Source organism: Vidua chalybeata, chromosome 1 (genome assembly GCF_026979565.1).
Source record: "Vidua chalybeata isolate OUT-0048 chromosome 1, bVidCha1 merged haplotype, whole genome shotgun sequence".
Lineage (NCBI taxonomy): Eukaryota > Metazoa > Chordata > Aves > Passeriformes > Viduidae > Vidua > Vidua chalybeata.
In genome coordinates this window covers 64,115,878-64,129,045 of record NC_071530.1, presented here as the reverse complement: position 1 = coordinate 64,129,045, position 13,168 = coordinate 64,115,878, and positions in this window count along the sequence as shown.

The window sequence follows — 13,168 nt, the reverse complement described above, 5'->3', positions numbered from 1 at the left end:
TGGGGCTTTTCATCCTTGATGTGAAAAGATGAAAAGGGAACATCATAACTTCAAAGTACATGAAAGACTGCTGCAAAAGAAGCAGCTTCTTTTCTTTATTTACTTGTCAGATGGGACAAGACATAATGTGTTTAAATGGAAGGAAGAATCAGGTCAGACACTAGTAAAATGAACTTTCTAGCAGCAACACACTGAAGCACAGGAGTAACTTTCCTTTGATAGCTCTTGGGATCATCTTTGCTGGGGGTATTGAAGTCTTAGATGAAGCTAGTGACCTAAATATACGTAAATATAGCTGACATTATCTTGTTACGACACAAGACCAGCCTTCTTCTTGAAGTCCCTTCAACACTGCTTCTTTTGCATAGGGTCAGGAAAACTCTACGATGCCCCAGAACAATTGCAAGACTTCAGAGGCACTTCAGAGAAGATGGAGGAGGGATGATGTTTACGCTGGCAGAGCAATTTACCCGTAGCAGGTTTCACTTGCACCCCAGAGATGGTACTCAAAACCTTGCAGTGTGCTTTTTGTCTCCTCGTACATGATTTCTGTCATGGTAAATAATATTGGAGAGGTTTTACACATTTTGTCAACTACTTTCTTAGCTGCAAAACATGATAGCATGAGTCATAACTTGTCTGAAAGTAGAAATTATTTAAATTGAAAATAAATATCCAAGTGGAACCAATAGAAGACAAAGGGATATTGCAGACCAAAACAAATATTCAAAATGAATAAAAATGTCTGTCCATGTAAATTACTCTTCTAGAAAGCAACTTTTCTCATTCTACATAATTGAGATGCTCAGGTAAATCTTAGAAATATGCCTCAGAACACTGAAAGTAATGCACATCATGTACAAAGTTGTGCTGTTTTCCCTGGCTTCAGCTGCATTTGAGATTTCATGAACAGCTTGTATTACCTCATTCATCAATCTCTTGTCTTGTTCTGTTCCCACATTATTCTACTTGAAATATAAAAAATGCTTCTGTTTTATTTAACCATTTGTACATTTATCAGACCAGCAGGAGAGCAAATGGAGTGAAAGATATGGAGGGCCTATTAGGTATGTGGGATCTGTGAAATAGCTCACCTGGAGGTAAAACAAAATACTTGCTATGAAAAGCTTTTCTTTTTGTAGTTCTTCAAGAAATATTCAGATTTAAGATGCTGAATCTGTTAGACATTTCATAAAGATCTCTCTCTGTGCTCAGACTACTAAACTGACAGGCTGAGATGAAAAGGGGAATTAATTAGAATTAGTCTTAGCAGGAAAAAAAGAAACTGCTGGATCAAATTCTTGCAAGAGAAAGGAAGAAGTTGTTTCATTACCTAAAAAAAGAAGTAAGAACAAATTTTTTTTTTGATCTTTAGATCAATTGATCCAAAGCAACTTGCACCTGACCAACAGAGGAGCATCTAACTAACTTGAGTCAGGCTAGATAAAAGAAAGCAATGTAAATTAGCCAGAATATCCTCCCATTCTGACATGATTAGATTGTTTTCAGTATTTAAGAGAAACTATTTCAATCTTCCTCAAACCTTTTCACACAGCATTAGCACAGGTTTCTTAGTTCTGCTCATTCACTAAAGAAAGTTGTATTGTGTTTGAACAGGAAAGGTTGAATATAACAGAATTCTAAATAGATCTGAAAAGCCTTTTTTTCATTCCCCAGAAAAATGTTTTGTACTTAAAGACTTTTTAATTTTATATTTTCTATAGCTTTTTTTTCTAGGTGGTTTTTACTCCCTATTATACATGTCTAAGTCAAACATTATTTTGAAATTAAAAAAAAGATGTCTTGAAAAAATTAATTTTAATGAGACGAGGGTCTTGCTAAACCAATTTGACTTTGTTGGACATTTGTACATACAAATTAGATAGAGCTAAATGTTTGATAGTTAACATTTAAGTTAATATAACTTTGCTCTGTGCCCATCAACATTTTCAGTGTATCTAACTAAGAAAGCCCCTTAGTTATCCATGTGCATCTGCTTACCTAAATCATAGTGCAATCCTAACATCCAAATGGAATTTGACCATCACGTGGCCCTGCTAACAGATTTCTGACCAACAAGCATGCGAAAATTACACATCCTTGCCTTGCTCTTTTCCCACCGCACTGTGCTCAGGGAATGTCATGAGTGCTTCTAGACTGCAAGACATGCATCCACTTAAAAGATTTCCTAAGCAGACAAAACATAATCTCCCTCTGCACTACCAAGGATGTCTTTCATGGCCTACATTATCTAAGAAATACCCAGTTTATCCATTCTCTCTGAGAGGGAAAAAGATAAAGAATTCAAGACCTTGGGAAGTCTTATGTCTACTGATAGAAGAGCAAATTTGGATAGTAAGGTCCATGTGACACAAGTTGGCAGTATGTTTTCTGCTGAAAAAAGAAGAAACAAGTATGGGATTCAGAACAGGTGAAAACTGTTGTCTTAGAGCAGCATCTTCTGAGCAGCAGCCACTGAAAAGTCTATAACCACACAATTAAATTATCCTTTCTGGAGTAAAATTATTTATATATTACAGAATGCTATCCCAAATAGTGCTTTCCAACGTAAAGAGTTCAAAAACAGAATAGTTTGCTTAATTAATTAGAAAATAAGTATTCTCCCTAGGAGTCACTGTACTTTCACTACCCCTTGTAAAACCATTTTCCCTTTCTCATTTTTAAATGAAAATTTTATTTAATCCAGACAACTTTTTATGTCTCAAGATATGTGTTTGGACTGAGTGCCATTTGATGTGCTCCAAAGAGGTGAGATGCTCCTCTGAATCTGTCTATTGGGCAAAAATGCAGGTTGCCACATGTGTATAGAGGACAACAGTTTCAGAATGTAGGCCGAGATTTTCGATGGTAATTAAAGGGAAAGAGCTCAATATCAAGCACTTCTGCTCAGTTCACAATTACCCTGGGGACATTTACAGTACCTTGAAAAACAGTAGAGGGGACTGTAAAAAAAATCAACACATCTCAAGGAGAATAAAGTCATTAGTGTTTTAAAAACACCTCTAACTGCTCTTAGGAAGTGTGCAAGGCTAAAAGGAGCGCACCAAGTTCGGCTAACAGAATACCCAGGTATTCCTTGCAGGTAATTAATGCTTACTGGAATGATCTGCCCCTTCATTCTCATGTTAGCTAGGTTTCAAATGACTGTAGGAAAGGAGCCAAGGGAACCCGGGTGAAAGGAATCAATGAGCAATACTTGTCACCGAGTGAGGCAGACAGTGCCACGTGAGGGCACAGGCTGCATTAAAATATTTGCCAGGTTTTTAGACAGGCAATTATCGCCTCAGTCTTTTGTAGGCCTCTGATGTATAATGTCATATTCACACACAAACACGTTCTCTCTCACTTCTGCATTTGCCATTTTAACCACGTTTCCCTAATTGAGCTCTTTTGATGGAGATTAGCAGGCTGCTTTCACATGGCGGCTGCGGCAGTTCACCTGGAGGAGAGGAGGGTCAGAGGGGTCAGAAAAGCAGCCAGACAAGTTAATCATCTGCTGAATATGAAAATGACAGTGCAGGGAAACAATCTATTCTGTGCAAATAAAGACCTTTTGTGAGAGTAAGTGATCGAGCTCCATACAGCTTGTCCACCACAGAAAGTGAACAGTAAAGAATTGGGGGCAGGGGCAAAGACACTCACTGCACTGCTGACAGCAGTCAGAACTGGTGGTTATGTCTTACCAGAAATAAGTATCCCAGAGAGAGAGAAATTTGGTACATATGGTTATTCCTGGAGATGAACACTCAATGTTTTGGATCTCCTTTTTCCCACCCCCCAGTACCAGTTATTGGCACCACAACTTCAATGGCAAAAGATTAGCTCAGCAAAAGCATCACTGAATTCAACAAGCGTTTCATGAAGCTCATAGTGCTTGAAGGTGCCCCTGCCCATGACAGCAGGGTTGGAATCATGATCTTTAAGGTCCCTTCCAACACAAACCCTTCTATGATTCTATGGCTTAAAGAAAGAGGGAAGAGACAGCGCTGCCAAATTGGAGCTCAGACTTCCACTGTCGGCTGGCCAAGGTGTAATAGGGTGCAGCTTAACACAGACCCACTGGATCTTTTCTTAGTAATTCAATGTTATCTTAGCCTTTGCAAGGCAGATTAAACACCTTGAAGCAGGTAATGAGAGAAGAAAACACAGTTATACTCTTGTAAGCTGATTACATCTCTGCTGTATTGCTTCATCTTCAGAGTCTTCCAGAGGAAGGCAGAACACCTTTAAAAAGGGTGCATTTTATATGGAAGACTGAAATCTTCCCATGAAAGATAAAATTCAATGTGTTTGATCCTTGCATTCATGTTATTGCTCTGAAAAGCACACAAGACAGAAATGTTTAGGCATTAGATTGTCAGTCTTTGAGGTAGGGCTGTATTTCCTATGTATATCTATAGCGCCTGGTGTAATGAATATCTTCGCAAATGAAATAATTTGTAACTCCTGAGATACTTCTAATATCTTCTAAGATGCCCCACAATATGGGAGCTAACACCAAATAAAGCATTTTTTAATATATCAACCATCAGTATCAGGAAGAATTTTTTGTTTCTCCACCAGCAACTCTGAGCGGATTCAAAAACAGAAAATCCAGTTATATGTAACCACTGCTGATATACCAAAGACACCACTCATCACTGTTTCTGTGCTGCTCAAATATGTGGCTGAAGGAGGTCGTTGCATGAGTCCTTCATACACATCTGCCAGTATCCTTTCAGGGTGAAACTCAACTGTACATGATCGAGTGGATAATACATCTTTTGTTGTTATGTGGGTAAGAACAATAATCGAAACTATTTAGAGGATAATTGGTGTACTCTATTTTAAAAGGAAATAATCTGGTTTCCAAGGGGACTAACTATGAGACCTAAAGCCTGTAGTTTATCTCAGTATAGGAATGGGATCATTATGGAGGAAAACAGAGCACTCATCCAGTTCAATTACCCCAATTGTATTACGAATGTAAAAGAGGAAATTGTATGTATCCCAAAAAGGAAAGTTTCCCACTCTTCCCCTTCCATCCCACTTGGAACCTACCCTGGAAGCATTTGGTCTCCTTCAGACTACAACAGGGCTTTTGTGCTCAGAAAAGTTGGAAGGTTTGCTCCTTGTTGATTAGTCAGCTACCTCTTAAACCCTTCTTCATCCTACATAATCAAAAATGCTGGAGCTTATCAGGCTGTATTCATCCACTCAGTAAATTGCCATATCTTGCTGGTGCTCTTGCAATCAACAAAAGAACAATTGGAAAAACACTGCTTGGAAGGGGCAAAACATTTGCCAGGTATAAGTCAACTATAATAAAATATGGTCTCTTTGGGGGAAAAATGTTCCTTGGAATATTCAACTAAAAAATATTAGAAGTGGGGAGAGAGGGTCCAAGTGACCCGCTCCAGAAGCTTTTTTTCAGTATTTGGATATCACTGTGTTGATCTTACTCTTCTGACCTAACCAATATCTTGAGGTGCCTGGGAGGCAATATGAGCAGCTGGTCAGCATATGAATTCTGAACACCCTGCAGAGAGAAATGAACTGCTAAGGCTCTGCTCATGAGGCTGCTTATGCCAGGCTGGGAAATTCTGCCTGACCAAGAGAACTACCTCCTCTGCTGTTGAGCTGGTATTCAGTTAATGCCACCATCAGCTCTCTTACATGGGTTTCTAGCACTTTATGGGGCAGGTCATCTGCTAGTAGACTTCAATGGAAAGCTCTGTTTTTCTCCTCAACAATATTTATGCATTCTCCCTCCTCGATAACAAGTTTTCTTTTCTCTTCTTTGGTAATCCGCAGTATTCAGGTAAAACAATACCTGTTTTGGTTATGTGTATTAACTGCATATGCCTGTGACCAGATCAAATTAAACACCATTAAAAATAAATACATCTGCACCTATTTTGCTATTCTCTTTCAAATACAGTCATATATCCAGTCCTACTTGCTGGATTATTGAACTTTGATAAGTGTGCTGTGGGAATACTTTGGCAGTCCCACTGTGACACCCAGAAAACATTATCAGAAGGCATCACCAGTGCGTATGTGTTGAGAATAGCATGAAGCATCAGATGCATCAAATTTATACTTATCTCAGAGAGTAAACCAAGTTGCTTTTTACAGAGAGTTGTGAAGCTATGACTGTAAGAAGAGAAAATATATATCCCAGGGTGTTCAGGACATTCCTTCATTTTAATTTATTCACATCTTCTAAGCAGTGGCCTAGTAGCACAAGTTTGAGAGTTGGCTCCTTTTCTTCTGAAAATGGTGGGTATGGTGCAGTCTTAATAATCTGTGCTTGCTTTCTGGAAAGGAACAGATGGGCCCATTCATCAGAGTAAGTCTATAAGTCAGTAGGGTAGCTGGAAAAGCACTCTGCAAATCCTGTGCATCACTGCAGATGGGACTGATATCCTGATGATCTGCTGCCAGTGGTTCTGGCAGATTATGAAAATGAGCATTCATCAAGAGGGTCACATCTAATTTTGTGTAGACTTCTACTTCAGCCATGGTGCCATACCACAGAGGCTAGACAGCTGCTGCTCTCTGGGACAGCCAAGAGAACCCTACCTTGCATCGCAACACAGCAGCAACTTCAGACTTCTGTCTTAAATGAGCTGGAAAAAGCAAAAATCCCCGGATCCTCCCATTTCACAGCCCTTTGCAGGTGCAGAATATAGTGAAATAGGTATGATAAAGATTTTGCTTTATTTTTTGTGGCTTGCAGTCTGAAAAACATGGATTGGGAGCAAATGAACAAGCACAGATAGAGCAGCTCCCCCATACCCAGCCTGTTTCCTCTTTTCTTGATGGGTAAAAAACTGGGTGGGTGGCTGGGCCCAGGTAGTGGTGGTGAATGGAGTTACATCCAGCTGGCAGCTGGTCACCAGTGATGTTCCCTAGGGCTCATCTTTGGGGCTGGTCCTGTTTAACATCTTTACTGATTATCTGGATTTTGGGATTGAGTGCACCCTCAGTGAATTTGCAGACAACACTATGCTGGGTGCAAGTGTTGTTCTGCTCAGGGATAGAAAGGCACTACAGAGAGATCTGGACAGACTTGGTCAGTAGACTGAGGGCAGCTGCAGGAGGTTCAACAAGGCAAAGTGCCGGGTCCTGCACAACCCCATGCAATGACACAGGCTGTGGGATGAGTGGCTCAAGACCTGTTCAGCAGAAAGAGACTTAGGGGTGCTGGTTGACAGCTGGCTTAATATGATCCAGCATGTGTCCAGATGGCGGAGAAGGACAATGGCATCCTGGTTTGTATCAGGAATAGTGTGTCCAGCAGGACCAGAGCTGGTGATCATCCCCCTGTACTTGGCACTGAAGAGACCACACACTGAATACTATTTGAGTTCTGGACCCCTCACTTTAGATAGGACATTGAGGTGCTGGAGTGAGTCCAGAGAAGGGCAACAAGGTTTGTGAAAGGACTAGAGAACATGCCTTATGAGGAATGACTATGGAGCTGGGTTTGTTTAGCCTGGAGAAAAGGAGGCTGAGGAGAGCTCAGCAACCACTTGAAAGGAGGTTGTAATGAGGTGAGGGCCAGTCCATCTACTGTTCCTGCAGTGAGAGGACCAGGGGAAATGGCCTTAAACTGAGACGGGGGAGATTCAGATTAGATATTTAAAAAACCCAAAAATTACTGTTAGGATGTATAACAGGTATTGGAATATGTTGCCCAGGGGGGTGATAGAGTCACCATCCCTGGAGGTGTTTAAGAGGCATCTGGATGTGGCACTGGGTGATGGTTTAGTGGTTTAGGGGTAAGAGTAGCAGTGCTGGGTGGACAGTTGGACTGCATAGTCTTAAAAGTCTCTTCCAACCTTGATGATCCTATGATTTATTCTCTGCCATCTGGGCCCAGCTCTGTAGGAACATTTAGTTCCACATCCATTACAGATTTCATCAGGAATTAGGCATTGTGCAGCTGGACCTTACTGTAGATTTGTCTGCTACAGAGTTCTTTCATAACACTGAGTTTGCTTTGGGAACATGGAGTTCCAGGAGACCCTGCAAGCTGTCAGAACCAGTTCTTCAGAATGCAGATCACAGCCATTCAAGAAATCACAGGGCAGCATTAGGTGCCATGGCTCTATGCCTTCCATAAAAACACACAAGGTATGACTGAAAGAGAGCAAGCCCATCACAATACTTGCCTGATACAATGCTTGTTTTCAGTCACTGCTGTCAGTGTCTCACTTCCAGGGGAAATAAATTCAAATATTAATTAGCTTCCCTGGAAAAGAGTTTGCCATTAGAAAGGTTTCTAATGCAGTTGTAACAGACCTCAATGGATAGCAGAATTATTCCATTGCAGGTGTAGCATTGTTTAAGGGAAAACAGGAGTTCTTAAACCACATAGCCTTTGACAGCCCCACTTAGAAAAGAAAATATCACAATTCAACCCAACAACAGCTCAGTAAAAGTTGCTTTTTTTAAATGACGGCTAGTAAAGTCCAGGGACAAGGTTATAGAGTAGCTTGTTAGCAGCACAAGTATACTCTAGTCACTTCTTTCTATCTCTCTCTCACACAACAGGAGGCAATTTTAGACTGCAGAGCACAGATGTGTCTAGTAGACACATTCTTCTTCCTGCATCTTAAATAAGTGTCTCACAGACTGTGAGCCATTAATCTCGTAAAAAACAGGTACTCAAATAGGATTAGAAAAAACATAACAACAAAAATCACCGAAGAATTGTCAGTAGCTGTAAGAACCAAATGGATACCTCCTGCTGTGAAGAAAACCCACTGTCAGCTATTGCTGTTATTACTCTGAATCCTAGGACAAAGGCTGGAGGAATCCATTTATCTGTGCATTTCCAACTTTCCCATCCTTGTGGGACCAAATGCCACTGCCAGGTGCATTCCCTTAAATATTTTATTTAACTACCTTACAATGCATGTTTGTTACGCTGTCATGGCACTGACTAATGTACTAATTTTGAACTTCTATGATTATTCTTGATTAGTGAGTGAAATGAACACAGCTTCTTCTCCCTTAGCTCCCTATACTCAATCTGGTATTCCATAGGCTGGTCCTTCCCATCTGCCAAGGCATAAGCAGGGGAATATTTCACCCAGGAGTGAGTGAACTGAACCTCACTGTTCCACAGGCAGGGATTATCTTCCATCTCTCCAGGTCACTTAAAATGGAGTCCAGAAGAAACAATATGAAAAAGTTACATATTACAGACTACATAAATGCCTAAGTATTCCAGTAAGATTTTAGTGCAAATTACATGGAACTCCTGAGACTGAGAGAAATTATCAACTCAATCTGATATTTTTGGAGGCTGGAGCATGGACTGGCTTTAGTGAGATCACTGCACAAGACTACACTAAGGCCCTTGACAAGGTGGGAGATTTCCTGTTGTCTGTACCTTGAAGTTCTTTATAAATTACCCTCTGACTATACTTTTTGTGCATCATACACAGCAGGTAGCCATCAGGCAAATTTAAGAGAAACTGTTTTCCAATATGACTCCTGAAAAAAACAATGTTAGCCTTAGACTGAATCTCTATAAAATGGTTGAAACAAGGGCTTGAATATTCTGAAGGCCAGACTCTGCCACTGACTGTATGATCCCAAGAAAGTTGTTCATTTGCTCTATGCCTTTCATTTCTCCATCTGGGAAAGCTGATACTTTATCCTAGGGTACATACATGGAGCTCAGTTACTTGCTGATTATAGTGCACTTGACATGTGCATACAAAAAGAATTTTGAAACAGAAGTTTTCAGTGCTGACTGTAACATTTTCAATGTTTTCAATTTCAGGTGAGTTTCCTTTCAAGACTAAAATAAAACAAGACTTTTAAAGGATGTTTTTCTTGCCTAGCTAGAAATATATGTAAAGTAATAAAAATATTGCAGAAATGTTTTACATTTATTTTTCTACAAAGCAAAAAAAAATTGTGTTTTTCAGCTATCCTACAATTTATCACTGTTATCAGAGCTGAGGAAAAGGTTTTCTCTGCACTCTCTTCCTGAGAACACATTGAACCTTTGCCAATCAAGAAAAGCCATCTTTTCTTGAGCACAGATTTATTCTTCTTACCAAAACAACTTGTGTTTTATGACACACACAGTGGTCAAATGACATTCTAGACACAGACATGAATCCATCCATGAGGTGAAATGTAGCACTCATGTAACAAAACCAAATTAACCTCTTGTGTGCATTTGCAACACAGTTCTGAATCACTTCAGCTTCTGGAAACCACTTCTTTGGGAAGGGGGAAGAAAAAAAGGTTATGCTACCAAAATCTACATTAATCCACTATCTTCTATACAGAACTTCTCAGACAGATCTTTTATCAAAACAGCCCTAGCTGGCTTTAATGATTTACTTATGCTGCATCAAAATTCATATGGTATTTGATATAATTTACTTACTGCTTTCAGTGTAAGCTCTTTCCAACTTGTTTCTTTTAAACGAGCGGTTGCTTTAATGCTGTAAATATTCAGCAAACATCAATATTATGGCCAGCACAATGTGGTTCAGTGTAGCAGTGCCAAGTTTTCATTGATTGCTGCTTGTATCCGCCAATTTTAAGACAGGCTTTTAATAAGCTCAAAATATGTTCATGGGATTGGTCTCAAAATGTCTCGAGTGGAATAATCAAGCTTCTAAGTGGCTGCAGAGAAAAACAAAAATTTTATTCAAAGAATTCCAGCTCAGACACTCAGTCAAAACAATTCCTAGCTTAGCCTCATTAAGTAGGTCTCAAGATGAACATGCAGATCACAAAGGCAGCTCTGAAGAATTGCTTAGGGCTTCCCCCAGCCCTGGCAGCAGGGCCTTTGCAGATATTGCATTGCTGCCCTTGGCTGCTCCCAAGTCCCTGTCCTGAAGGCCATCAGAGTCTCTGTTGCTCCCCCAGACCCCGCTGCAACGAGGGATCCCAGCCTATGTCCATGACTCTCATCAGCCATGTTTCACACAGGCTGAATGCAGTCCAGCTTGCTCACCAGCTCTGGTCACTACCCAACATTTTAACTATAGATGGCATCTTCATCATTGGCTTTGGGTTTCCAAAAACCTGAGCTTCTGCCAAAACCCTGGGCCACTACCACCCACTGATGTGGAGTGAAGAGTTCTGGGGCAGGGGAAGGTCTCCAGGCACTGGATCTGAGGGACACCAGCCTTCAGCCTGAAGGACACAGGCAGTAGCAAGTAGGCCACTGCCCAAAGGAAACGTGAGGAAGGGGAGAGGGGGACACAGAATGAGCAACATCAGAATGAGATACCCAGTTTGGGTGGAAAACAATAGAGCAGAATAATGTGGCCCTTCTTCTCCAAAGGAGAAGTGTTTTGGGAGGTGGAATGCAGAGCTGAACATGGGTGAGTGCTTTCCACTGTCACTTCATGTCAAACATAAGGAGCTTCTCTGCACTAGCAATCTACTATTTTTATTATCATATTTCATCAATTCTAGCAGTTCTGCAAATGGTAATTGAATCAAGCCTGGAGCTTTATGGGGAGAAAACAAAGGACAGAAATAGGACAAAGAAAGGCACAAGAACAAATGGAGGATACTCTTTTCAGCTGGGACCTGTGATAAAGTTTAGTAGGACCATGAAGACAGTGAGGGAATCTTTAAAGCCAGTGAGATTATTTGACTACATTAACGGTGTATATACTAAAGAGAAGAAAGTAAGAAAAAACATGCTTTGACAAAGTGGAAAGAAAATTTTTAAAAAACAGTGGTTGTAATTTCACAGACTTACAAGTTGATTTGAAAGACTTTAGACTAAAATTAAATCCTTAAAGTTAATTCTTCCAGACTTTAAGAAAAATAAAGAAAAAAGATCAGAATTAAGACCTGAAATCATCTAGGGAGATAAGTTACGTTTTTTCCTTACAATATTTTCCACAGAGAACAGAATAAATACAATAACATGTTCTAAAAACTTCCCTTGCAAAATGTGAGCTGTTGTCTGAAGTTCAAATGCAAGTGTATTTCCCTGCCTCGTCTTCACCATCCACCACATTTCAAGAGCAATGACTCTTACTGTAGAATCAGCACTGTGCCTTCTGTTTGGGACTCAGCCATGTTCCCAGGAGAACATTAATTTGACCTGTAGCAAAGACATTTCTCAGTGCAGTTCAAGCTGGGATAACTCAGATGTAAATGTAAAAAAATCAGTCTTTATTTAATAGAAAATATGCAAACCTAGAAAAAAACCTTGCTATTTATGCAGCCTTTCTATGACATAGTTAGATTAATTTTAGATTCTGGAGGTGGTGCTGTTTTGCTGTTCTGTATTTTTAAAGACCTGTCACCATACAAACATTGACTCTATCACATATCATCCACTCGTGATAGTAAAGTTAAGAATGTGAATTTGGGAGGAATGTGTACAGGTGAAAGCCCTGGAAATTAATCCAGGTCTCTTGAGCCTCAATCAAATACTTTGCAGAAGGTTACCTTTCATCTAGGTGAGATTTCTTGCTTTACTTTTGCAGAGACACCAGCACCAGGCCTGCACAGAAATAACACTGAATTACAGGAATTGAAGCAAATGTCAAACCATTTTCCACAGTAGTTGTCACCCTTTTTGTCACAGGGCAATTAACGTGTAAGCTCAAAATCCTGGAATAAGATCTAATCTGTTCCAGTTTCTTCCTCTCCCACCCTTTAAAAAACAAACCGTGTCCTTCAGCCTTGACTACTCCAGACTAAACTCCCAGTTGAAGCATATACACAGGAAAAAGATCTTGCTTCTGCTCACATCAAAATCCTGAAGCTCCTGCTAAAAAAGAGCTTTTGAATAAAAATTTTATTCATTTCTAAAAATGAATAAATCAATTGAATTATCTTTTTCTGAGCTCAAAATACATATAAACTAGTTAGAAATTTTTTGTTCAAGTGTTTATTTTTCTCATGTATTTCTGCCTTTGCCTGAGAATGAAACTCACAATATCTAATATAATTCAGAGACTTTTTCTGTCTAAAGAGAACTTGAATATTTGAATGATTGACAGACTTTACAAAACTGATCATGATTTCTCCACAACATTGACTGCTCAGTGAGCAGTCAGATATTGTGCAGCTGGAGAACAAAAAAAGCAAGTGTGTTATTTGCTGGAATTGAAATATTAATTAGATCATCTGATAACTTAATTGATATATTTAATGA